This window comes from Pollicipes pollicipes, unplaced genomic scaffold (assembly GCF_011947565.3).
Source record: "Pollicipes pollicipes isolate AB1234 unplaced genomic scaffold, Ppol_2.1 Scaffold_4140;HRSCAF=4873_pilon_pilon_pilon, whole genome shotgun sequence".
Classification (NCBI taxonomy): Eukaryota; Metazoa; Arthropoda; class Thecostraca; order Pollicipedomorpha; family Pollicipedidae; genus Pollicipes; species Pollicipes pollicipes.
Window position 1 is genome coordinate 15,140 of NW_023596438.1, and position 25,467 is coordinate 40,606.

Here is a 25,467-nt window from a genome sequence, read left to right on the forward strand (position 1 = left end):
GAGTTCTGTCATAAACTCATCTTAGCGGAAAATAGGTGTTGCTCGTAATAAATATGCTAAAAGGGTGGTACGCTTGTTTCAGCTCTGAGATGTTAACTTAAATATGACGCACGTTTATCATGGTTTGGCATCTGACCCTAAACAAAAGCAAGCAATTCTGACGATGAAAAAACTCTGAAGCTTTTTCAGTGTCACTTGAATACTTGTTTTGGCCATCTGTTTCATTACTCATAGATCATAATAAGCTTGGGCATTCAAAAATACCAAGTTAGTAATATCCTGTTTAGATCTGTGCTGCCATCTTTCCCTTCACCTCACTAAACATTTTACAATCCTCGCAAACCAGACGGCGGAGTAATCTATTTTCTTGATGAGGGGTGGGGGCGGTTTGTGGTTACGCGTATTTGAAAACGGTGTACTCGCATGTCAGTTGGTGTTTCATCCGTCGAAGTGAATTTGTTATGCGAGGTAAACAATTCAGAAGGAGGGGAGGGCGCTGCGAGACTTCTTCGAGGCATATGCACTGCGTAAAGGACTAGGGTAAGTGGCACCGTTTTGAGGTCGCGTATGTTGCATCCGCTCGCTCGACAAAAAGTGCTAAGCTGTAAAATCCAATCAGAATCGGTTGCGGCGGAGCAGGGGTCAAGAGGCAGGAGGGTGGAGTCACCCAAATGTTATATGGTGGGTAGTTTGCCCCTCAAACTGTGTATATAAGGCATTGTGCACAAGCCCTTGCTGTGAATGAGAGAAACCATATTTGAATTGAATTTGAACCCTAATTTCCCAGTGAGTTGCATTGCACCTGGTCAAAAGGATCTTCATTTGATTGCTTGGCTAATTTTTGTACCTCATTAATTTTTGTTAGCATGTTGCATGAGCCACTGCTTTTAAAATTATGTATGAAGGTAGAAGAAATGCAGGTATTTGTCATGTTCATTGTATCAGCAACATCACAGTAGCAATTTCAGTGCATTGTTGTCATAAACCTGCACATTCATGACCCAGCACATGGTCACCACCTACTTCAGTCTGTAAAGAAGCAAATGTTTCATGTGATTATGGTATGGATAGTAATTTAGATAAGGTGAAATCAATGCACACATGTAGCAATGCAAAAATCCAGCACAATTTGGCCTGATCTTAAATCATGATAACTGTGTGCAAGGTTTAGTGCACTGATGCCATGTTTCCTGCAGATTGACCTAAGTACCTAATCACAGAACCTGCAAGTGTGAAAGCAGATACCATGTCTACTTGCTAAACTGTCTGCACTAGATTGTCTAAGTCAGATTGATATGCAAGTATTTTGTGTTGCATTCATTTGGCTTGGCATATCCGTCTTTATAGGATAAAATAGCACTGATTATTGTGATATTCTTTTGCATAATGGTTTCAAACCACTTACATCTTTTGGCAGCAAGTTTAAGATTGCTATTCCCATACAATATCCCATGCAACATCTCCATCCTTGCCACCTCCTGAACATGTGTAAAAGATCAACCTCTTATTTTTGTAGCTTTCTTAAGATTTAGGATTGATTCAATATGTAAATAATTAATGTGGTCCTAGTTTTGAATGTTGAAATGGTATTTGGTATAAGATAAATCTGCCCTATTTGAAGTTTTATTTCTGTTCCTAATATTTGTGTTCAAGTTTTGATATTCAGCCTCTGTTTTAATTGATACATCATATGTTGTCTCTGATCTTTTATTGCTAACTAAATTGATGTTAACTTGCACACATGATTAAACAATGCTGAATACCATGCTGCTTGGGGAAATTATTTGTTTAAGCCAAAAGATCTGTTCCTGATCAAAATCACATTGATATATATATATATATATATATGTGTGTGTGTGTGTGTTTGCTTAAAAATAACTGCTGACTCAGCATTGAGGAGTTTTTTGATGCATCATTCTAGTTTCTAAGTTTCTAAGCCTTTGATGCATCATTCTAGTTTCTGAGCGATGACGCCAAGTCAAAGGCCCGGAGACTAGAACGATGCATCAAAAAGCCTGTCAGTGCTAAGTCAGCAGCTATTTTTAATCAAACATGTATCAAAGAAAGCATGCTGCCAATATATTCCATGTATATATATATATATATATATATATATTTCTGGTCTATAGTGCTCATGCACCTCATAAGCTGCAAGAATGCAAGGTTATTGATCTCAGGACCAACTTACATATTACTGTTTATGTAACTTGCACATACTTTGTAACTGGCCTCATGATTGGTAGGTATAGTTTTCCTAATGAGTGTTGAGAGGGGGATCCTGATGAGTGGTGTGAAGTGTTGCCTGATGGGTGGTGGGTAGGGCTACACTGATGTGTGGAAGGGAGTCTTGTGACTGTGATGTCTTCAAAAGGATGGGCTGTGAACTGCACTGAATGACCCTTAAAATGACTTTTAGTTCAAAGCCTGATACACATATTAAACACCCCTTTTAAAACCCTTCAGAGATGTTTGTTGATTGCTACATCCAGGAGAAAATCATGTGTGCAAAGGATGGCCTTGATCTGGCATTTACCACTGCAAAACATGCTTCTACTGTAATTGTTTACAGCTATGCCATGCAGTAAAACTGATTCCTATCTTTCACTGAGGCCTCAGCAAAGCTTTTGCAGGAGTTTCTGCATTTGAAGCCTGTTTAGAGCTATGTTTTATTTATTCCTGATCGGGATTTCAGTCTCCGTGTACTTTTGGTCCTTGGAAGGATCTCTTGGTCACAGTGAACAGAACTTGCAAGAGCACTGTTCCAAGTTGTTTTGGTACATCATCTGTCATTAGTACCTGTATGCTCTGATTAGTGCCACACTTCTCCTGGTAGAATCATTTGCCACTATCATTCTCATGCAGGGCTTTCTTGGCATCCTTGATGACAGGTGCTATATTTCAGTCCATGATTTTAGTGGCCAGGAAGTCCATTTTGCTTCTGTAGACATTCAGGACTTCCACTGAACTGCAAATGGGGTCTGCAATGTTTTATTTTTTTGTAGACATTTGACATGAGACCCACCTGAACACTCAGAGGCTGACACTCCAGTCCTTGCTCCTGGAGCATCACAGTCATCCTACTCACCATGCACAGCACATTCTTGCTGAAGAACAGCAGACTAGCCAGTTTCCATTGAAATACCATGTGGTGGCAAACTTCTTGGAGATGGCATTTGATATTGCAAATATCTAGGAAGCTTGTTAAGCTGTGCAGAAAGCCCCAGTTGTGTGCACCTCCAGTGAAGTGCAGAACCATGTGGTGGTGTGCAGAACAGCAATGAAAGAGACAAGGCACTTGGCATCCACTGTAGATTGTGATACTGTGAATTGTGTTTGAACTATCTGATATAAAGGAGAAAATGAGTTAGGGAATCTTACTTCCCCACAGAAGTTCTTCATTAAAGGGAATGATTGTGAACTCTAAGAACTCATGGCAACCTTTGCTTGGCTGAACCTCAGCCGGTTTCTCGCGGCAAAAGGCGACGGCGTGATCCTTGAAAGAAACCTCTGCCATTGTCAGCTTTGGTTGTAATGCACTTTAGTTTAAAATGTGCCCTGATCAGTGTGTCTCCATGCTCTCTTGAAATGCTTGAATAATGAGAATGACAGTCAGAAACAACAGTGCGAGCATTTGGTTCCAAAAACGGACTGAAGCAAGTGGACAAAGCTGCTTCTTGTACCAGTTATAGTTACGAGCTAAGTGCTGGAGGTGTGTCTCCAATTTCTGTTGGAGGAGTTTGCATCTTGCCAGCGATCTTGGAGTACGGATGTCGCCTGGAGGTCTTGTCGAATCTCAGCCTTCCAGACATTCCACGACGGCGACGGCTGCCCCTGCGCTGGTTACGCTGTCCAGCTTCGGAACTTCGAGAGGCTGGGCGACTCCTGGACCTGTTGCAATGACAGCTGACCCACCTTCTCCCCTCCATCTTTGGATAATAGTTCGCCGTCCCAGGGGTCCACTAGGCTGAATGTTGCGGAGAAGCATTGTCTGGTTTCTCCCGCAGTGGCTCTCCTTGGTGATCTGTGTGACCGGCTGGTGGAACCTCTGTCGATCGCCAGTTCATAGGAGCCGTTGCCGAGGGCTGAGGCCATCGTCGATGGTTGGTGAAGTGCGGAGTGATCACTGCTGGGCTCGATCGGGCGCTGCTGCCAACCAGGAATAACGATGTTTCTTGACTCTCCTGCGATGTCGCTTCAGAGGACAGGCATGACAAATGGTCGTAGGTCATCTTCATCTTGTAATTGTGTGGGCCGGCAGTTCAGGAGTTTAGGCTGGGCAGTTGATTCCTGAAAGGAATCAAGTGCCCAACCTAAGTCGACCTGATTCGTTTCAGGAATCAAGTCGACTCCCACTGTGAAGCCTTGTCAACGTTGCTCCGGCAGGGCCCGAAGGAAGCCTTCCCTGCCTGGGACTGTGATAATGTCCGTCGGTCGATATGGACAGTGTCGAGGAGATCCTGAGGCTTCACTCGAATTCTCTCTTCTGTTTTCGTTTCCCCTGTTTTCCCTGAGAGGGCAGCTCGCTACGAACATCAAACGAGGTTCCGTGTTCCACACCCAATCACCTCACAAATATCGGCACTGAAAACGCGCACGCTGCACGCGACGGTCAGCCAGCTATTTCGCACCGACGACGCTGCCCCCCCCCCCCCCCTGCCCCTGCTTTCTCATCTAACTTTCTGCGCCTTCTGGAGAGCAGCTTGTGGCGGGCCACGGCGCGTTTGTGTGTGTGTGTGGGTGCGTGCGTGCGTGCGTGCGTGCGTGCGTGCGTGCGTGCGTGCGTGTAGGTTGATGAACCCCGCGCGCCGGTTGTTGCTCTCAACAAAAGTGTTAACATCAGTGCTGTGAAAAGCCAGGCTTGATTAGGTGTGATGTTCATTTACAAACACAAGCGCTTGATACGCGCATGCGCCCGTGTCGGTCCGCTGACCAGGACTTCACGCGATGGCGGTAAACATGGTTGTAAATCGCCGACATTGTGCGCAAATAACTTTGTCGGTGTATCTTGCACAAATATGGAGAAGTGCCGTCGAAAATTAAAGTTGTGAGCTACCAAAGGGTTGCAAAAGTTGTATGGGCCGTCGTATTAGTGAGCTCTGTAATTTTTGCTTACGTTATGTTGTCATGTTGCTCGTTGAATGCAGTTGTTGCTGTTGATTCAGTTTTCTGTCATTCGATGGCTGTTTTCCAGTACATGAGTCTTCCTGGTTTATGTGAAAATTTGCCTGCAGAAAGAAGTGTCAGCAACCCTATATTTCTGCTCGTGGCATGTGAAATAAACGTGGGTTATCCCGGTACTTTACCCTCTGCTTGGAGTAGTAATATCGATCGCGGCAATCCATTGTCTAGCGGTAGTGTTTCTCAAGGCCTTGTTACTCATCTAAAATCCACACTGCGGAGCCCGCCCCGACCCCGGCTGCCCCCTCACGGCCCCGCTCTGCCGCAGCCGCCGCCGCCATGAGCTTCCGCGGCAAGGACGTGGGCAAGATCGCCGGCATGTACGACCTGGAGCACACCATCGGCAAGGGCCACTTTTGCTGTGGTGCGGCTGGCGCGGCACGTGTTCACCGGCGAGCGGGTGGCCGTCAAGGTGATCGACAAGACCAAGCTGGACCCCGTGTCGCGCGAGCACCTGTTCCAGGAGGTGCGCTGCATGAAGCTGGTGCAGCACCCGCATATCGTCCGCCTGTACGAGGTGAGTGGGGCGCCCGCTGACGGCGCTGGGCGGGGAGGGGGCGACTCCAGCGGACAGTTGGCGGTGACGGCGGTCAGTGGCGCGAGCTGGACGTGCGGCTGCGGCGCGGCTGTGAGGCTGGCCCCAGCCCGCTGGGAGGGGTGGCTGGTAAGTCTGCTGAGATGGAAACACACCATGTAGGCTTAAAGTGTAGCATGGGATGGCTGCTGGACGGCAATATGGGGGTGTAGAAACCGCGCTGTTTGTACATCCGTTACTGATCCGTGCGATGCAGCCATCCTAGATCACTTGCACGTGCCTGTGTCACATTGGGCACCTTTGGCGGGGCGCGCCGCGGCTCGGCGGCAGCACAGTGAAGCAGGCCGGCGTCAGTTGTGGCGTCCGGACCGGGGGGCTTGCCACCACGTGCGCCACAGTATGCCTCGCTAGGACTGACGCCAGGACGTGGTGCGCCAGGAGGCGTGCAGCAGTTGGATGCGTCGTAAAGTGAACCACGCATGATCACCAGCCAGCTCACATCGGAGTGGTTAATCCCCGTAGGTAGTGTGCTGCCAGTTTCCAGACTTCTACGTGGGGCATTTGAACATGTGTCTTTATTGCAGTCTGTGGGCATCACTCCTCCATTACTGTTGCCTAGGCTTCTTCGCATCACATCTCTCCATGGCCGCGCGTGTTGTGCTTCCTCTGGTGGCGGGCATGGGACCCGTCTCTCCAGGGCCGCTGGTCACGAGCCGTGTAGTGCACCTCTCCGGGTTCTGGTCTAGACGCGGCGGGGTCGGGCCCCCTGTCCAGACGTCCCGCTCGGTTCGGGGGGAGGGGAGGGGGAGGCTCGTTATCGCGAGAGTCTCGGGCCGCAGGGGCGCGTCAGGTATCGCCCGCCGTGCGTGGTCTGAGCCAGGGGGCGCGCGCCGGCATGTCAGAAGAGGTTTATCAGATAATGCACATTCAAGGCCGGGATGTGGCCGGCCCACGCCGGCCGCACCCGAGCGTCCCCTCCACCGGGGTCACGGGCGGGTCGCGCCCCCTGCCCCCCCCCCTACTCCCTTTCCCCTGAGGAGGTGGTGGCACGTGCCGGCTCTCGGAGAAGGGTCGTCCGGTGCTGGCCGGCGGCGGGGGGCGGGACGGGGCGAGGGGGGGGGGGGGGGCATGCTGCTGCCCGGGCTGCTGGCGGCCGCGCCAGCCACCTGGGGTCGGCTATCTCGTGTGCACAGGGCGGTCCGTAATCCGCTTAATGTCGGCATGTTGACGGATGCTGAGCCGCCCTGCGCCCGGCCGTGGGCCGCCGTCTAGCCGGTCAAGAGGGTCGCGCGCGGCCGGGGTCTCTCTGCACTCCCGCACCAGGACCTCACGTCCCACGCGGCGTCACACGGCGCGTCACGCAAACGGCGTCGGCGTCTCGGCGGCACGTGCAAACGACGTCACACATGTGACGTCCGCCAACGGCCGGATTAAAATGCATGGGATCTGAATGTTTTCTCTCGTGTTTACTTTCTAACACATTTTTGTATTTTTCGTCATGTGTATCTCTCATAAAAAGCCTGTAATAGCCAACCGCTTAGGACGGTCCTTACATTATGTATTGGGTGAGTCGTCTTCTTACGTCAATATCCAACTCCTAATGTATGTTGGCTAGGACATTATGTCCATCCAATACTCTGACCAGACAAGCTTTGACAGTCACAGGCCATTTGGTCAGGAGTTCAGCAGGCCCCTCCGTCTGAGCTCAGCCAAACCCTGACCAGCTCTGTATTCCAGGCGGTCGCCGTTCAAGGTGGTCGCGATCATGGAGCGGACGTATGTGTAGCCAAGGCTTAAGAGGGCCAGCGCGCGACTCAACCGTGCGATCTTTGTGGTCAAAATTGAGTTTGATGGTTTGATGCCGCGTGAACCTGTCGGTACTGGGGAGGTGCTGTCGACCTTGCTCGAGCGGTGGCCCCAGTGTGTGTCGCATCAACGCACGCGGGCACCGTCACATGCACTGCTTACGGAGAAGACATTCGGCTCTTCCGATACGTATTCCGTCCTGGATGCGTCACGCGCTGCTGAGGACTTGGCTTGCGGCCGCCGTACACCTTGTCGCCATTGTCAACCGTGCCCTGGCCGTCTTCGGTACAGCAGGGCATGGCTTGACGTCCCTGAGGCGCGAGGCTTTCCGCTAACCCGTTATTATGGGTGCAAAAATTACGAGAGTGTAGAGGATTCGGGTTGTCAATCATGGGATTAGTTGTAATTAAGCTCATGGTGGTACACGTAAAGACGCGAATCAAAACTGATATGTTCTACGACACCGCGAACTGTGAGTTTCTCCCCGGCCGAGAGGTCTGCCTTATCTGCGTCCTGACACCTTGCGGGTGCTGAGGTATTGCTTGCGATAGCAATGACGTTTTTATGGAGTCTTCAGGTGAATTGCCCGCGAGAGCCAGCTGTCTGTATGGTGTCAATTTGAGGAACACGCTTTTTCGGTGCTACTTCCCGGCCGTTCGTGATCGCTCGTTGGTCGCGCATGCGTGGTACGGCATGGCCCCAGCAATTGGCCAGCGGTTCGCCGAGCGGACCGCTCGCTGTCCGCCGAACCGAAACCGGCTGGCCAGGCTTGTTTTGATTGGCAGCGATAAACTTCTTCCGTTTTTTGTGGCGGCTGGCTTCACCGGGGCGCGTCTGTTTGCGATGCGTCGTCGTCGTCTTTTCCTCGTCGGGGTTTGTTTCCGTCGCTTGTCTGCTGTCGTCTGAATGTATATGCGCCCTGCTCCGAGTTGTGTACAGCTGCGGTCTGCCTGTGCAGGGGGTATATATTGGCCGGCGCCGGGCTGCTCCGGCCACGAACCGCCTCCGCCCCGGCCGTCAACCGGAGGGCGGCGGCCGGCTGTCGCGAGCGGCGGCAAGCGCGCGGCCGAACGCCGCCGCCGCCGCAGGAATAAAGTCGTTAGCCACACCGGTGGGGGGGGGGGGGGGGGGGGGGGGGAGGGGGGGGGGGGGGCGCCGGACGGTGTTCCGTTCGGCGGCGGCGGGCGAGCACGGCCCGGCCGGCCGTCTGCCGGACCTCTGAGGACGCCCCGCCCTTGGAGCCGGTCTGGGGGCAGGGGCGGGGAGCCGGGCCGGACCCCGGCGCCGCCGACCGGCGCGGAGAGTGACGGGCGCTGTTCAACAGGACTGTGGCAACAGCCGCTTGTTTCTCGCGATGAACTCGCGCAGACAGCAGTCGTGCAGCATGGCTGCACAGCGTTCATTTCCTCGTGCCTTCACCGCAACCGGCACTGCGCCCGATGTGCCCCTCAGACGTCTGCTCGCGACCTTCGCGGCAACAACATTGGGTCAAAGGGCCCCAGCAGCGCCCACGATAGCGATGATGGCAGTCGGTGTTGCAACGCGACGTTTCGTCGCGTTTTTCGTCGGTTTTGCAACGCGATGGACGGTCGCAACCGTATTCGCATCGATTACGCTCATTGTGGGGGCGGTTATCACCACCGCCATCCCCATTGTGGTGATCAGGATCGTGGCGACGGCCGCCGCTTCCGGTCCAGTCAGACCGGGCCCGGACCGGCTCCGGAGGAAGTCACGAGCGGGCGCCCTGTGACGTGGCAGCGACGCTCTCCCCGTCCGCGCTCGGCGGCGGCCGGTGGTGCGGGGAGGCACCCCAGGGAGCAGTCTGTCGCACCCCAGGGAGCGGCCTGTCCCTGAGCCCGGCGTAGGCACCCCAGGGAGCAGCCTGTCCCTGAGCCCGGCGTAGGCACCCCAGGGAGCAGCCTGTCCCTGAGCCCGGCGGAGGCACCCCAGGGAGCAGCCTGTCCCTGAGCCCGGCGGAGGCACCCCAGGGAGCAGCCTGTCCCTGAGCCCGGCGGAGGCACCCCGGGGAGCAGCCTGTCCCTGAGCCCGGCGGAGGCACCCCAGGGAGCATGCTGTCCTCGAACCTGGCGTTGGCGCCTCTTCCGCACGCCAGACGGGCAGCGGCCAGCGGGTGTGGCGGCAGGACGTGGCGATAGGTCGTGTCGCGCTAGAGGGCGGCGTGTGTGAGCGCCGAAGGGCTGCCGAAACTTGCTTGGGTGTGGAGGCGCGTTGGATTCCTGGTGCCAGCTCATCGGCCCGGTTGTCATTCTACGGAGCCGTGCGCTGGACGTCCTGTTGTGGGGTGCTTGCTATGCAGGAACTACCGTTACTGGTATTTGTGGCACATCTTGATTAACGCTACTGGTTAGCTAATAAGGAACCTCTCCCTCGTGATAACGTTACTGCATTAGCTTTCCTCGTAATGAACCACCATGAACGCAGCCTTGCACCGTCAGGACATTTTTGCCAAAGTAGTTTGATGCGATAATGTGCATCGTGCGTTTTTACGCGATGTTGAAGCTCACAGTGACCAGGGGCGCACCCAGTGGAGTGCCTGAGGACCCAGCCTTCCCTCCCCTCCCCCTCCCATAAGACTACATTCGTTTGTTTTAGCACCGTGGACGGCACCCTCTGTTCTCTTATGAGTGCCTATGAAGCTCCGAGACCCCCCCCCCCCCTTCAGAAAATCCCGGCTGTCGCCCGGACATGGACGCCAGGCATTTAACACCGTAGAAGTTGCGAGCGACGGGAACGGTAGGCGTCGTACTAATGATCCGATGTACAGTTAGCGAGTAGCGAGCCATGAACGTTCGTATTCCGTTTAAATAGCAAATGACCAACGCTGTCCGTGGGAGGCAATTACTGCTGTGAAACACGCACTGGACCTTCCAGTGGCGTTACGCGTTGTCATGGTGATGAGCGGGTGTCGGGCGTGTCCCGATCGCGAGCGAGCCCGCTGTAGTCGACAGCGTGGCGCGTGGCGGTCGGTCTGGCCACGCGGCTAGATCGCAGAATCCACGCCCCCGTCGTCTGTGCGGTTTGCGTCCCGGGGGAACGGGGGGGGGGGGGGCAGCACCAGCTCTCAGCTCCGGAAACACCGCTCACCTGAATCACTCAGAACCACCTTTCTGTCCAGCGTCGGCGTGCGGACGCGACCGGCCCGGCTGCCGTCCGTTTTTGCCGACCTGGTTTGAAAGGCTTCGGCGGCCGGGCTGCTGCCGCCGGGGTATTTGTTGAGGGCCGGCCGCCGGGGCCGCCCGCCCCGTGGTGACGCGCCGCTCGCTGGACGTTCACGGAATCAGCCCCACTGCGCTAGCGGGCAGCGTATTAGAAATACGGGGTAAATCCGAGCCGTGGCTATAGCACGAACCATATCGGGTTACTGGCTAGCTTGAGTTTTTCGAGTGATCATGTGGGAAATAAGTAGCCCACACAGGAATTGGTCGTCCTCATTTCCAGAAGTTATGTGTCCAGGATGAAGTGTGATGATCTGTATCATAAATGAGTTTTTGAAATTCGAGCATCTATGTCAGTTGAGACTGTCGGCCGGCGTTTTGTTTACGTTCGCCATTGCCATCTGATGTTTTTCAGGCATTAACTTCGGACATATGTAGCCTACAGCGAATGCAATGAATTGTATGGCGAGTTCTATTTGCGGTAATTTATGCATAGGAAGTAATGAGGGGTGATCTATAAATAAAACGAGTATGAAATTGTGCCGGAAATATTGTGCTTTGTGCTGGCAGCACCACAACGCGCTATTGCCTGGGCACCTTTGCCAGCGGTGCTGTGGCGCAGCATGGGTGGCGCGTGCGGCATTTCACGCCACGTCCCGTCCGCGAGACGTCATCAGCTGCTCGCGGCGTGGTGCCGACGCCGCGCAGTTATCGACTGAGGTCTGGGCGGACGTCGGTGGTGGGCAGAGCCGGTCAGCTCGGCCGCGAGCCGGGAACACCCGCCGGGCTCGCGGCAGGCCCCGGAGTGAGGCCTCGCGTCCGGCCAGCTCTCGTTGCTCCGTGTCCACCTATCGCAATATCCCGGCACGGCGGTGGGGACCTGTGTTATGTTATACTCGCGGGTGTAGTTCCTATTCAGTTGAGGCCCCCACACCCACACCTACACCCACACTCACACTCACACTCACACCCACACCCACACCCACATCCACATCCACATCCACATCCACATCCACATCCACATCCACATCCACATCACATCCACATCCACATCCACATCCACATCCACACCAACACCAACACCGACACCAACACCTGTTAGCCTCCAATATTGAGAGGAAGCGGTTCAAATCCGATAAGAAACAAAGTTTTTGGTTATTGCTCCCCTTTCTCTTTCAAGCTGGCTATGAACGAGATTGAAGTGGCATTGGGCTGCCCAATGCGTAACTACGGCGTTGATTGTTGTCTGTAGGCTGCGGTGACTCGTGCCAGAGCCGGCGGCTCGATGCTCAGCTGATGCCGCGTCTGATTTTGAATGTAGCGGGCGGCAGTTCGGTAGCCTCGATTGCCAGAGGCATCGCTGCGGACTGTATCACCCAGCGAACGTGTGGCATGTCAGCTGACGACAGAGGGCCACAGCGGACAGGCCTGGCCGTGCTCTTGTTCGCCACCGAAACGGCTTTCTCCGCGATTCGGCCCGTTCGAACGATAGTGGAGGAACATAAAGCCCAACGGGCGTTATGGCACTGGGATTGTGAACCCGGCGGCGTGCGGTAATCAAATCGGTAAACGACCTCAGAGGCCGTGCCGTCTGCCCCAAACAGTTTGTGGACCACAGTGGACCACTTTTCTGATAAGGCGAGGCTGCTGATAAAAATAAAACCGTTAGCGGGGCCTCGGGCCGCGGTGACCTCAGGGGTTGTCCTTCGGTCGGCCTCGTGTGGTCTGAGTCCTGTGCGGTCCCGGTCCGGCATTGATTGGTCGGATGGAACCGGCGATATCGCGGAGAGTCGCCGTCATCCGGCCGGCCCGCGGCGTCGACAGCAACGCCTTGCACGGCATTGACCCCCACGCAGCCCAGTTCTATATCGGGCAGGCGGCGCAGGCCAATCGCGGCCAGTCGCGGCGCACGCTGCAGCTCTGCGCCTTCGCCGGGCCGTGTGCGATCGCTGCACTGGCCGATGAATGAATGAATGAGGCCGGAAATGGCAGGTCCGGCCGCTGTCGGGTCGTGTGCCCCGCTTCAGTCGCGTCGGGTGCGGGCCGTCGCGCGCGTCGGGTCGGCGGCGAATGATCCCCGAGTGCGATCGGACGGGCCGGCGGCGTGTTTAGACGCCCGACCGACCCGATTGATCCTGTGACGGTCGATCCTGTCATGGCCGGGATTAATTGTTTCGTGACCGGCCATCGGTCGATGTGTCATCTGAAAGGTCGCGCCGCGGCGTGGGGCCGGCGCGCTCCGGCGTCTCCGTCGGGCGCCAGGTGATGGACTCGCGGTCAGAAGTGCGCGAGACGTTAGCTGCAGGCCGACCCGGCGACCATGTGTCTGGTGAGGTCGTCTGGCCGCCGAGCCGCCCCTGAGCGACGTGTCGTCTGGCCGCCGAACCAGCCTCTGGCCGATGGCTTGTCTGGCCGCCGAACTAGCCCCTGACCGACGGCTCGTCTGGCCGCCGAGCCAGCCCCTGAGCGACGGCTCATTTGGCCGCCGAACCAGCCCGTGAGCGACGGCTCGTCTGGCCGCCGAACCAGCCCCTGACTGACGGCTCAGATGGTCGCCGAACCAGCCCCTGATGACGGCTCATCTGGCCGCCGAACCAGCCCCTGACTGACGGCTCGTCTGGCCGCTGAACCAGCCCCTGACCGACGGCTCGTTTGGCCGCCGAACCAGCCCCTGACCGACGGCTCGTCTGGCCGCTGAACCAGCCCCTGACGGACGGCTCGTCTGGCCGCCGAACCAGCCCCTGACCGACGGCTCGTCTGGCCGCCGAACCAGCCCCTGACCGACGGCTCGTCTGGCCGCTGAACCAGCCCCTGACCGACGGCTCGTCTGGCCGCCGAAACCAGCCCCTGACGGACGGCTCGTCCTGGCCGCCGAATCAGCCCGTGAGCGACGGCCCGTCTGGCCGCCGAAACCAGCCCCTGACTGACGGCTCAGATGGTCGCCGAACCAGCCCGTGAGCGACGGCTCGTCTGGCCGCCGAACCAGCCCCTGACTGACGGCTCAGATGGTCGCCGAACCAGCCCTGATGACGGCTCATCTGGCCGCCGAAACAGCCCCTGACTGACGGCCCGTCTGGCCGCTGAACCAGCCCCTGACCGACGGCTCGTCCTGGCCGCCGAACCAGCCCCTGACCGACGCTCGTCTGGCCGCTGAACCAGCCCCTGACCGACGGCTCGTCTGGGCCGCCGAACCAAGCCCCTGACCGACGGCTCGTCTGGCCGCTGAACCAGCCCCCGACCGACGGCTCGTCTGGCCGCCGAACCAGCCCCTGACCGACGGCTCGTCTGACCACCGAACCAGTCTCTGGCCGATGGCCCGTCTGGCCGCCGAACGAGTCCTTGACCTGACCCACGGCTCGTCTGGCTGCCGAACCAGCCCCTGACGGACGGCTCGTCTCTTTCGCCAGGTGATCGACACGCAGACCAAGCTGTACCTGATTCTGGAGCTTGCCGACGGCGGCGACATGTACGACTACATCATGAAGCATGAGACCGGTCTGAACGAGCACCTGGGCCGCAAATACTTCCGCCAGATCGTGCAGGCCATCTCCTACTGCCACAAGCTTCACGTGGTACACCGCGACCCTCAAGCCCGAGAACGTCGTCTTCTTTGAGAAGCTCGGCATGGTGAAGCTGACTGACTTTGGCTTCAGCAACAAGTTCCTGCCGGGCCAGAAGCTAGAGACGTCGTGCGGCAGCCTGGCGTACAGCGCGCCGGAGATCCTGCTGGGCGACTCGTACGATCCCACGTCGGTTGGTGAGTGGCGCGGGCCGGCCGGGCCTAGTCAGGAACGCGGCCGCCTGCCGCGTGTGGGATTGACCTGACGCCAATAGGCCTAATGTTCCCGGTGAGGTGCGATTGACCGGTGCCAAGGGAGCTGTCGCTGGTGATGTGGAGTTGTCCGCCGTGGTGTGGAGGCGGCTCGACCTCATCGGGCGAATTTCTATGTGGAGTTCTGACAACACAAGCTGAGGCTCCCCCGCCAGCACGGCAGGCCCGCCTTCGTCGAACGCGGGTTCATGCATGACGTTTGTGAATTTGGCCGGTCGGGCGCGCAGTGTTCCGTTCGTGAAGTCTGACTGGCGCGTGCGTGACTGAGCCCGGTTCAGCGCAAAGGGAAGTCGCACATGAGCCGATTGTAGTGCTCGGTCCCCAGTGGCGACGCGTCCAAACACGGCGTGCGCCTTGTCACGTACCCCGACATCCCGCCGACGCCGACAGCCACTGCAAAGTATGTCACACCCGACATCCGGCCGGTGCCGTCAGCCCGGGCTGCAGCGCCGACCCTGACTCCCCTCTCTCCCGCCCCGGACCTGATGACCGGGATGGCCTCCGCAGACGTCTGGTCGCTGGGCGCCGTGCTTTACATGCTGGTGAGCGGCTACCCGCCCTTCCAAGAGGCCAACGACAGCGAGACGCTCACCATGATCATGGACTGCAAGTACCGCGTGCCCGAGTCGTCTCCGAAGGCTGTCGCAGGTGAGCGCGCCCGGCCGCCCCTTGAGGCCGCCCACGGCGCCAGGTTGGTGGTGGGGGTGGTCGGGGAGGGGTACGGCACGTGCACGGTCCGCACCTTCCGTGGCGTGCTTGCCGGCCGTGTGGGGCGCGATCGCGCTGTGCATTCAGCGCGCGCGCCGCGTAATAGCGCCCATTGACGTACGGCCCTTGACTGGGACCGGGTCTGGCGGGTGCGCGCGCCGCTCCGGCCGTCCCGTCGCCGGGGTGCGGCCAGTCACCGAGCGGGCGAACCGCACGGCCGGGAACGAGGGGCGGCGGCCACGTCAGCGGTCACGGCTGCCTTCGCGAAGTGACGGCGCGGGCCTGTGCACAGGGCTCGGCTGTATGCGGTGGTCGTCCGGTCCACTTCCGATCGGTGCCGAGCGCCGCTCGGCGGGCGCGGGCGCGGCCTGCCTGGCCCCGTGTCTGCTGGTGCGCCTCCGCGCCAGGGCCGCGCTCGCCGGCGGCGACGCGTGCTGCCACACACTCCCGCGCGGGATGATGCATCGAGTCACTTCCGCGCGCCCTGCGGCCTCCGTGTCCGTGCCCCCGCCCCCTGAGGCGTGCGGGGGGGGGGGGTCAGTGACTGTCGTCCCCACAGCTGGACGGAAATACACCGCCACCGCCGCCTCCGCCTCCCTCTGTGCGGGCGGGATCGTCAGATGCGGGACACCGGGACACCAACACGCCGTCGCAGGCGGCCGCGAGCCGGCGGGCACGCGCCGACCAGGCGTCGCCGGCCCGGTCAGAGCGCGCTGGCCATTGTGTTGATTGGTGAGACCCGATGCCGGCATGCCTCTGGCAGACGCCAACACGGGGGTCACCGTCGACGCTGATGCGACCGGCTGGGCGCCGACTGCCCCGCTCAATGACAACAGACACGCGCGGGGCCACCGACGCATGGATTACCGGAGGTCACGGACGGACTTATCACGGCCGGACGGGGCAAGAGTGGATCGATAGGAGGCGGGCAGATGCCGGACGAACGCGGCGGACGGCCACGTCCGACCAGGGACCGGCTGCCGGCGGAGAAGGTGTCCACACGGACGGACCGAGAGCGGGCGGCGCTTGGGCGTCACGCCCGGTCGCAGGCCGGCCGCCACCCGCCGTGTCTCGCTGGGTCCGGCGTGGCGCGTGTTTGGCGTGCGTCGCCGCCGGACGTGAGGTCACCACGTGCCGACGGCCGGGTGCCGCCCTTCGGCCGCGGAGAGAGCGGTGAGGTGGGCCGCTCGGCTGCCGCGCGTGACCCCGGCGGAGACCCCACCCCGGCAGGCGGCGCCGGCCGGCCGGCCGCGGCCCGCTAGCAGCGGCGCGCCGCCCGTGGGCCCACGCCAGGCAGCGCATTCAGAACGACGCCGCCGTCTCGCGCGGTTGTTTTACGACGTGTGAAATGGCTATGGTCAGCGGCGCCGCGGCCTTTCACGTCGATTACAGCGGTGGGCGCCGAAACGCGGCGTCGGGCCAGCCTGGGGCCGCGGACGTCGAGTGACTGCTTCCCGCTTGTCCACCGATGAACCCATACGTCCCTACTTCATTGTTGTTGTTCAGAATGTTTTCCTCACCATTGATGTGCTTTTATTTCTTATGGAGTGATTGCTAGCGCTTTCTTTCCCATGTTTCTCTTTTCTGTTTTATTTGTTCGTGTTTATTCGTTTCCTCTTCATGTATTTCCCTCTTATATGCTTTGACCATTCCGTTGGTATTCCTGTCTTCGGGTACGTCCATTTTTGTGTTGATGCCTTCGCCATTGTCGACTCCTCGTCTTCTATCTTGTTTTCTGGCGGCCGTCCCACGTCTGTCTGCTGCTGTCCTGCATAGACCGCGGTCGTTTGGCTCGCTGTCTGCCTGTGACATGTTTTGAACTACGGCCCAGTCATTTGTGACACGAGCCCCGGGGAAAGGGTATGGCGTCGATTCGATTTCGCGGGCGTCGTTGAGCCGGCGTCCGTCGCTGTTGCGCGGCGCACACGGCCGGCGCCGGGGGCGTGCGCGTGCCGTCGGCAGTGACCGGCCGGACGGGCCGCGGTGTGACGCCGGCCGGCGCCGGTCGGACGGCTGTATCGCGACGGGCCGGCTGTGGCTCGGAGACGGGAGAGCGGTCAGAGTCGTGTGTCCGGGCCAGGACACTGCCCCGGCCGCCGCCGCCCGCCGGTCTGTAGAGCCTCGCTCTCTGGTGTTTTCCCGGCGACGGCTCTTCTCCATCCTGGTCCTTCTGCATAAGTAGTTAATGCATGTGTTATGCATTTGGGCTTGTGGCGTTAGGGAATTACCCTGATGATCTCGGGCAGCCCTCTGGAGACCGCCCCTCGGTGACCTTTAGTCTGTGCCCCCCCCCCCGCGCCTCCGGGGCAGTCGTAAGCATCTTAATCGATGGGTCAACCGCGAACGCACGGCTCCGGCAGCCAGCTGGAGTGGCAGAGAAATGTTTGGACAACATCCGTCCTCCTCCAACACCCGGGACCGCCCGGGAACTGCCCGGTGCCGCCTCGGGACCGTCGGCTCCGACGTTGCCCATTAGCCGGTGGAAGGGTGCGTGCCGGCGTCGTTAGCGGCAGAGGCTGATCACCGCCTGAGGTGAGGCGGCAGCACGCCCCGCGCGCCAGCTCCGGCCGCCCCGCGCGCGCCACGCCCGCTCCGACCAGGCGGGCGGCGGCCCTCGTGGGCCACACGGCCGGCGGTGGCAGACAGGCGGAGCGAGCGCCGCCCGGCGGAGACGGCTGGCCTAGTCCCCGCCGCAGGAAATCTCACTGGCTGGGCGAGGGTTGTGGCTGGCGCCTTTAGCAGGTCTATGTGCATCGTTAAAGAACCTTCTAAATTGCTGACTTGCGCGGTCCGACGTTTGCGTGCAGTGCGAGAGGTGAGCACTAGAGACAGAGGTTGTTCATCGCACTGGATCGGCGCGGAGTGCTCCAGGCTCTGCCTCTGTCTGACTTTCTGGCCGCCAGTGCAGTCGCCAGCGAAGGCGGGTGCCGTGCACCAGCTCACGCCAGCCGTCATGCGGGGACGATTCACCGCGCGCAGTCGCCTCCCGCGGCATCCGTGCGGGCGACTCCACTCCGTATTTATCCATGTCGGGCGACCTGGGCGCCGTCAGGTCGGCGTCTGACAAAGGCCCGCGCCGAACGCCTGCGTCTCCAGTGTTTGTTTATGGTTGTGTATGTTTGTGTGTGGGGGCTGGTCGGAGCTCGAGGTGGTACCGAGTGCCGTCGCACGTCCAGTCTGTCGCCGGCAACTGAAGGATGTCGGCGCGAGCCGGCGGCCGCCGTGTTCAGAGAACGGCCGATCGGGTCAAAGTCCGGTCGACTGAATGCGTACAAAGGTCATAAGAGCGGCCAGCGCGCAGTCTGTCTGGACTGGTCGGAACGGAGGAGGGATAGAGGCCTGGACGGTGCAAAGCTTTGTGAGGTGCTTGGTGGAGCCGACATCACGTTAATCTGAAGCCGATGCGGCAGCAGATCGGGTTCGGTACGTCAACAACCGGGGGTCGGTACGTCAGCAGACCGGGGGTCGGTACGTCGGCAGACCGGGGGTCGGTACGTCAGCAGACCGGGGGTTGGTACGTCAGCAGACCGGGAGTCGGTACGTCAGCAGACTGGGGGTCTGTACGGCGTCCTCAGACGGCCGGCGTCTGCCAATCGATCTCTTGCCGCGGCAGCTGCCGCCGGCAGAGCGAGGGCGCCGCCGCCGTCGCCGCCGCTCTCCCTCCGGGGGCGGCGGACGGTTCCAGCGGAGCACGCGGCCTCCACACGCGCGGCGCGCTGTCCGGGTTCGGCCGGCGAGCGTGCGGGCGTGCTCACGCATGTGCTGCCTTGGCCAGATATGGAGCTGATCCGGACAGCTAGGCTAATGGCACCAGGCGGCTGCCAGCTGAGACGATTATTTCGGAGTTCTGAGCTTTCGTGGCGTCTTGCGCTGTATACATTTTGTCTAATGGAGTGTAAGACGCGCACGTAAAACTCCACGCATTGCAGGGAAGCCTCACGTACCGGTTGTACCTTTTCCCTTCAGGAATACTCAAAGTCCAACACTACTTATGGATATTGGCAGTGGCGTAACTATGGTGCACGGGACAGTCTCAGCCCGCAATATTCGTGTCGGAGGGCTCTGTGCTGCGCGCGCCGTTGTACCCTACATCTCTGCGTGGGTGTCACGCATCGGCTCCCATGTCGGGCTGGCACGGCCGCGCCCCACGCGTCGCTCGCCCGACATGGGGCGTCAGGGCCGCGTCCGGCCTGGACAGGATGGCGGCCGTTGCCAGCCGGTCGGCGCGGTGTGGCGCGGTCGGTCAGCGAACGGTTAGAGCGTCTCGGCTCTGCTGGGGCGCTGTGTGCGCGGGTCTCACGTGGCACGTAGTGCGGATTGAGGTCCGTAACATCGGCTGGCTCTGGCCCTGGGGCTACGGAACTGGCGCTGCCCACGTGACGTCGGTCAGCTGGTCCTGTGGATTGAAAATCATGCTATTTAACGGATATCTCAATTGCAGCGCATTGGGCTGAACAGACCACAAGTTAGCCAGCAAGTAACTTTCGCTTAACCAGCAAGTTAAGACATAAAATAATTCGTGAAGTGGACGGGACCAGGGTAGACTGTCGGCCGATGGCAGTGCATCCCTAGTGCTGGACGCTTTGAAAATTATCGGTGATTGCTCGCTGATATTTACTTTCATAAACACGTTTTGAGGTAAACAATATTAGTTCGTTTGCAGTGGGTGTCCAGCGCCCATCCCAAAATGCGTTTCGCTTCGGCTACTGACGCAATAACTTTGTCGCCAAAAACGGAGTGCGCCAGATGGCCACAAATTGACAGACGTCAAAACTCGGACTTGTTCTGACTTTTTGTGTTGTTTGTCACCAGTTTTTGTGTATTAGCTAGCCGCAATTTTACGACAGAGAAAATCGTTGGTCGCAAAATGACCTCCGTAGTCGGCGCGCCCCAAGACTCCAACCAACAACAACAGAAAAGTCTGGTTAGTCGGAAATGATGCCGGTTTGGTGCACGAATAAATATGATTAATTTCATGAAGGCTCAGCCGATGACATGGCAATATTTATGGACCGTCGGTGACGCGCAGTAATATATTTGAAACGTGTTGCACGCGCCATCTTTGTTGGTGCTGCATTTCACTGATTGTTGGTGGCGCCGGCAGTCAGGCAGCATGAGCCCGGATAGGTTAGAGTTGTGTGTGAGGGTTGGGAGCGGACCCCGTCAGAAGGAACAACAACCGCCCCATTGCCCCAAGGGGAGCAGATCGGGCAAAAAGGTAAAGTCTTGTTTTTGAGTGAAATGTTACCAATTTACGAATAAAACTTTGCTTCAAAACACTCCTTGAGAGCGGCAACGACACAAATTGGGGGGGGGGGGGGAGGGGGAGAGATGGTAGCCATGTCTGGTTATCGCTTTCCGTTCAGCGACGATAGGGCCAAGTAGCACTAGTCCCCCAAATCGGTGATGCCCCCCCCCCCCTCTTAGCTGGTGCTCTCGATCCGCCGCTGAGTAAACCGGTAGTGGGTAGCCATCGAGCCCTGACCTTACGTGATTGTCAAGGGCGAAGGAAGCTGTTAAAGTGTAATGTGAAGATGATATGATTATTGTGGTCTGTTTAAAGTGTAATGTGAAGATGATATGATTATTGTGGTCTGTTTAAAGTGTAATGTGAAGATGATATGATTATTGTGGTCTGTTTAAAGTGTAATGTGAAGATGATATGATTATTGTGGTCTGTTTAAGTTGTAATGTGAAGATGATATGATTATTGTGGTCTGTTTAAAGTGTAATGTGAAGATGATATGATTATTGTGGTCTGTTAATAAGTGTAATGTGAAGATGATATGATTATTGTGGTCTGTTTAAAGTGTAATGTGAAGATGATATGATTATTGTGGTCTGTTTAAAGTGTAATGTGAAGATGATATGATTATTGTGGTCTGTTTAAAGTGCAATGTGAAGATGATATGATTATTTGTGGTCTGTTTAAAGTGCAATGTGAAGATGATATGATTATTGTGGTCTGTTTAAAGTGTAATGTGAAGATGATATGATTATTGTGGTCTGTTTAAAGAGCTGGCAGTTTTGTGGAGCACTCATAAAATCGTACTGTATTTGGACCGACGAAGCCCCGCGATAAAAAAGTGTGACCAGCGGTGTCTGACAAGAGTCATGGCTGTCACGCTTGTTGTAACTGTTGTAGGCTGTCACTTGACCAGTTTGGCATCGGTGATGATCCGGTTCGTTTGCCATTGATCGATGCTGATTTGGAGAAAGCCCGTTGGGCGGTTTTTGCTTATGGAGTCGGGTTCACACAACGTCCGGCGAGCTTGGTCACGTCCCCACCCAGCAGGTGGCGGACCTTTTTAGGTCGTCACAGTTGGCACTGATCTTTGGTGCATCTGTGCGCCAGAGTTTCCGTCCGTACTCTCAGTCACTACGTGCCAAGTGAGAACCATGCGCATGTATCTGGACTGGTGTTGTACTCTGGTTGTATGGATGCTGCACCAGTCTCCGTCGTTACCTCTGTTGTGGTTCGTTGCTGGTGCGACTGTCTTGTGTCCGACGATTTGAATGGCCGAATGTCTCAGCGGGCTGCGTCGCTGCGCGTTGCGATTGGCCGTCTGAAGGGCCGGTATTGTGTCCGATCATGCGATTGGTCGACCTGCCGCCGTGTGCTGCATCATCCCGTCATCCGATTGGCTGTCTGACCTCGCCGCGTCCTCTCCGGCAGGCTGATTGGCCGCATGCTGCAGCGCGACCCGTCGCTGCGCGCCTCGCTGCAGGAGATCGAGTCGGACCCGTGGCTGAACGCGGCCGAGCTGGGCGATCCGCTCACCGCCTACGTGCCGCTCGTCACCCGGCAGCACCTCAGCGAGGAGGACCATGCGCTCATCGTGCAGAAGATTGCCAACGGCGGGCTGGGCACCCGCGAGGAGATACTGGAGTGAGTGGCTAGCGCGCCGGCGGCATTCCACGAGCTCGGAGCTCAGACACCGAGCCGTGCTTGTGTGCGGGGCTCCTCATGGCGCATTGCGTGAATGCAACACACATTCGATGGACAAATGCTGTCTCGTAACCTTGAAATGATTTCAATAGGGTGGCAGATACAAAAGCCGCAGCCAGCTCTGGCCTTGGTCGATCTGAAATATTGAACGATGATGCGGTTCGCGTCGGTGTAATGAACAGATCAGCATGAGGGTCTGTTCGGCGTCTGTACGTGTCGTGCGAACAGTTTACGGTACGCCGTCACCGTCCGGAGTTGACCGATGAACAAGGTACCGTCAGATCCCGGCCGATTGGAGCGTCATTCACCAGACACCGGCGTAATAACACCGGCGTCGACCTTTTTAGAGGGTGTCTCGCTCGATGTGCCCAAACATCTCATTGTGTCCGTTATGTGTACCGCTGCCTGCCAAACTGAATAGCAGTCGGCCTTGCTCTATCGCTGACCCCTGTGCCGCGTGTGTGACGCGCGCCACCCCATGACGTAGGGCGCTGGACCGGGACGAGTACAACTACATCACAGCCACCTACTTCCTGCTGGCGGAGCGGCGGCTGAAGGCGGCCCGCGATCACCACGCGCTGGCCGCCTCCGTGCAGGGGGCGCAGCTGTCGCCTCTCGACAGTGTCAGGTCAGGCTCCGGACAGTGCCAGGTGGCGGGCTTCGGACGGTGTCAGGTGTCAGGCTCCCGCCAGTGTCAGGCTCAGGACAGTGTCATTGGCCGCCTGGAGCGCCCGTATTGTGTCCGAACTTGCGATTGGTTGGATGCCGCCTTGCCTGTCTTGTGGTGTGGTGACCTTGGGACTGTGACTGATCAATGGATAACCCTCTGACAATGCCAGGCAGTTGTCTCCATAGCTTATCTAGTCGCCGAAGGACGGTTTGCATATGCTGTGTTTCGCTTATGTTTATATTAGCTACATGGGATCTTGCGGATCCGTCTCTGTCATGCTCGAATCACCCTCTCTGCACTCTGAATATGCTCGGTACTGCTGCGGAACTGACTGGTTTGTGCTGTGTTTCTTTCTGGTTGTTTTCGATCACCCATGTGTGTTTTCCGCTCCGTTTTCTTCTGGCTTGTTCTTACCTCCTCCTTCGCCCGTCTCCGGTGGGCTGACTCGTGCTGCCTCGGCCTGGTCCGTGCGTATCCCCTGACGCTGCCTCCTCCTTGCTCTCCAGCCGACCGACAGCCAGCACGCCGGGCGCGCGGCCGTCGTCGGGCGTGCACTTCCTGTCGCCGCAGGAGCCGCGGCTGCCGGTCGGCGCCGCGCGGCCGCTCAGCCTGCCTCCTCAGGTGAGTGGCGGCGGCGCACCGCGTGTCTGCCGCCCCAGATGGGGGGTGGCGGCGGCGCCCCCGCGTGTCTGCCGCCTCAGGGCGGGGTGGCGGCGGCGCCCCCGCCTGCCAGTCGCGGCCGGTAGCCGTCCAGCCCGCCGCTGACGCAGTCGGTTCTGCTCGGCGTGCTGAGCAAGCGGCTCGGGCGACGGGGTGGGGTTTCACGACGGAAGGCCGTTGTGAAGGGGGAGGGGAAGGGTGGCGGCGGTGGCGTGGGCTCGGCGGCGCAGGCAGCGCCGGGTCGACTGGTCCTCAAATATGACGGTCGTTCGGTCAGATTGTCCGGACCTCCGGCGCTGACGCTGGTGTCTGGAGCGCGAAATGATCGCGGATGTGGACGCGTCTTAAGACTAAAGTAACCGTCATCATGGTGGTGGCTGCCGATGTGGTGCGCAGGTTTGTTCGAAGCTGCGTTGGGTTCCCATGTACGTGTGCGCAGTGGAGAAGCAGAAATGCTGCATTGGGCTGTAGGTGACGCTGGACATGTACGTCTCTTGAGATATTCTGGTGTACTGGCTTCCAGCCTTATTGGCAGGTCGTCCTCGCGCTGGTAACAATCCGCCGTCCAGCTGGCTCAGAGTCGTCCAGGCCAAGGTCCGTTACCACGCGCCGTGCCCTGACCCCAGATGACAACCAGGTGCCTCCCTCCGCAGGCGCACGCGGCGGAGCCGGGCGACCAGAAGCCTCCGCGGCCCGCGGACGCGCGCCAGGTGGTGGTCGAGGGTCTAGCGGCGGCCGGCGGCGGCAGTGGCGGCGTCAGCAACGTCGGCGGCGGCGTCAGCGGTGGCGGCGGCGGCTCGCTGGCCGTGCTGGTGCCGCCGCGGCCGCGTGCCGCCTCGCCCAAGCTGCACCTGCCGCTGGAGCCGGCGGCGCGCGCCGTGCCGCCGGCGGCCGTACCCGCTCACCTCCAACCTGGGCCTGCACTGCTACACGCCGCAGTCGTCGCTGAGCTCGTCGCCCGGCAGCCCGTCGTCGTGGCTGGTGTCGCCGCACTCGTCCAACCCGCCGTCGCCGTCGCTGGCGGCCGGGCCGCGCCTCAAGGCAGCCGCCGGCCCGCCGCGCCGCCTACACGCCGTGCGCAGCTCGCCGCAGCTGCTCGAGATCCACGAGGACGAGGAGGAGGAGGAGGAAGAGGAGCTGCCGACGCCGCTAGCCACGCGCACGCTGGCGTCGCCCGGCCTGCTGCGTCGCATGGAGAGTCGGCGCCGCTCGCGCGCCTCACGCACCACCAGCTGCTCGTCGTCGGACGCCAGCGACGACGACGAGCGCAAGCGCGAGCGCGAGGCGGCCATCGGGCTGGTGAAGGAGCTGCCGCGCCGCGACTCGCACGACGACTCGAGCGACTCGGCTGAGAGCGGTCCAGTCGGCCGGCTCTCGCGCGGCCTCCAGCGCCGGTTCGTTAACCGTCCCACCGACGCCGGCGGCGGCGGCAGCGGCGGGTGGTGGCGGCGGTGGCGGCGGTGGCAGCGGCGGCGGCGGCGGCGGAGGGAAAGACTCGCGAGACCGCCACGGCGGCGGCGGCGGCGGACACGGCCGCAAGTACCGCGCCAAGTCTGCCTCGGGTCGACTGACGCGCTCCGCCGGCGGCGGCATGCAGAACAGCCGCTCGCTCAACTGCATCTCGGAGCTGCACGTGCTCGACTTCAGCGCGCTGGGCCCGCCGCGCGCCGAGCTAGCCGACACGCCGCTGGCCGCCAGCTCCGAGAACATCTTCACCACCACCGACAACATCACTAACATCTACGTGGACAGCGGCGGCGGCGGCGGCGGCGCCAACGTGAGCGTGGTGCGGCTGGGCGGCGGCGCGCCGCTCGGCGTCTTCCTGGAGCTGGCCGACAACCGCGAGGGCCGCCTGCTGTTGGCCGCCGGCGAGAAGCGGCTGCACCGCACCGACAGCGGCTCTTCCATGGATAACGCGCAGTATGTGTGGGCCGCCGGCTGACGCGCCCTCCC

At 59.0% G+C, this 25,467-nt stretch overlaps 1 pseudogene; it reads left to right on the forward strand.

Moving 5' to 3' along the window:
- Window positions 1–374: 374 nt before the first annotated feature.
- LOC119094834 (SNF-related serine/threonine-protein kinase-like) lies at window positions 375–25,456 on the forward strand (annotated as a pseudogene).
- The last annotated feature ends 11 nt before the right edge of the window (window positions 25,457–25,467 follow it).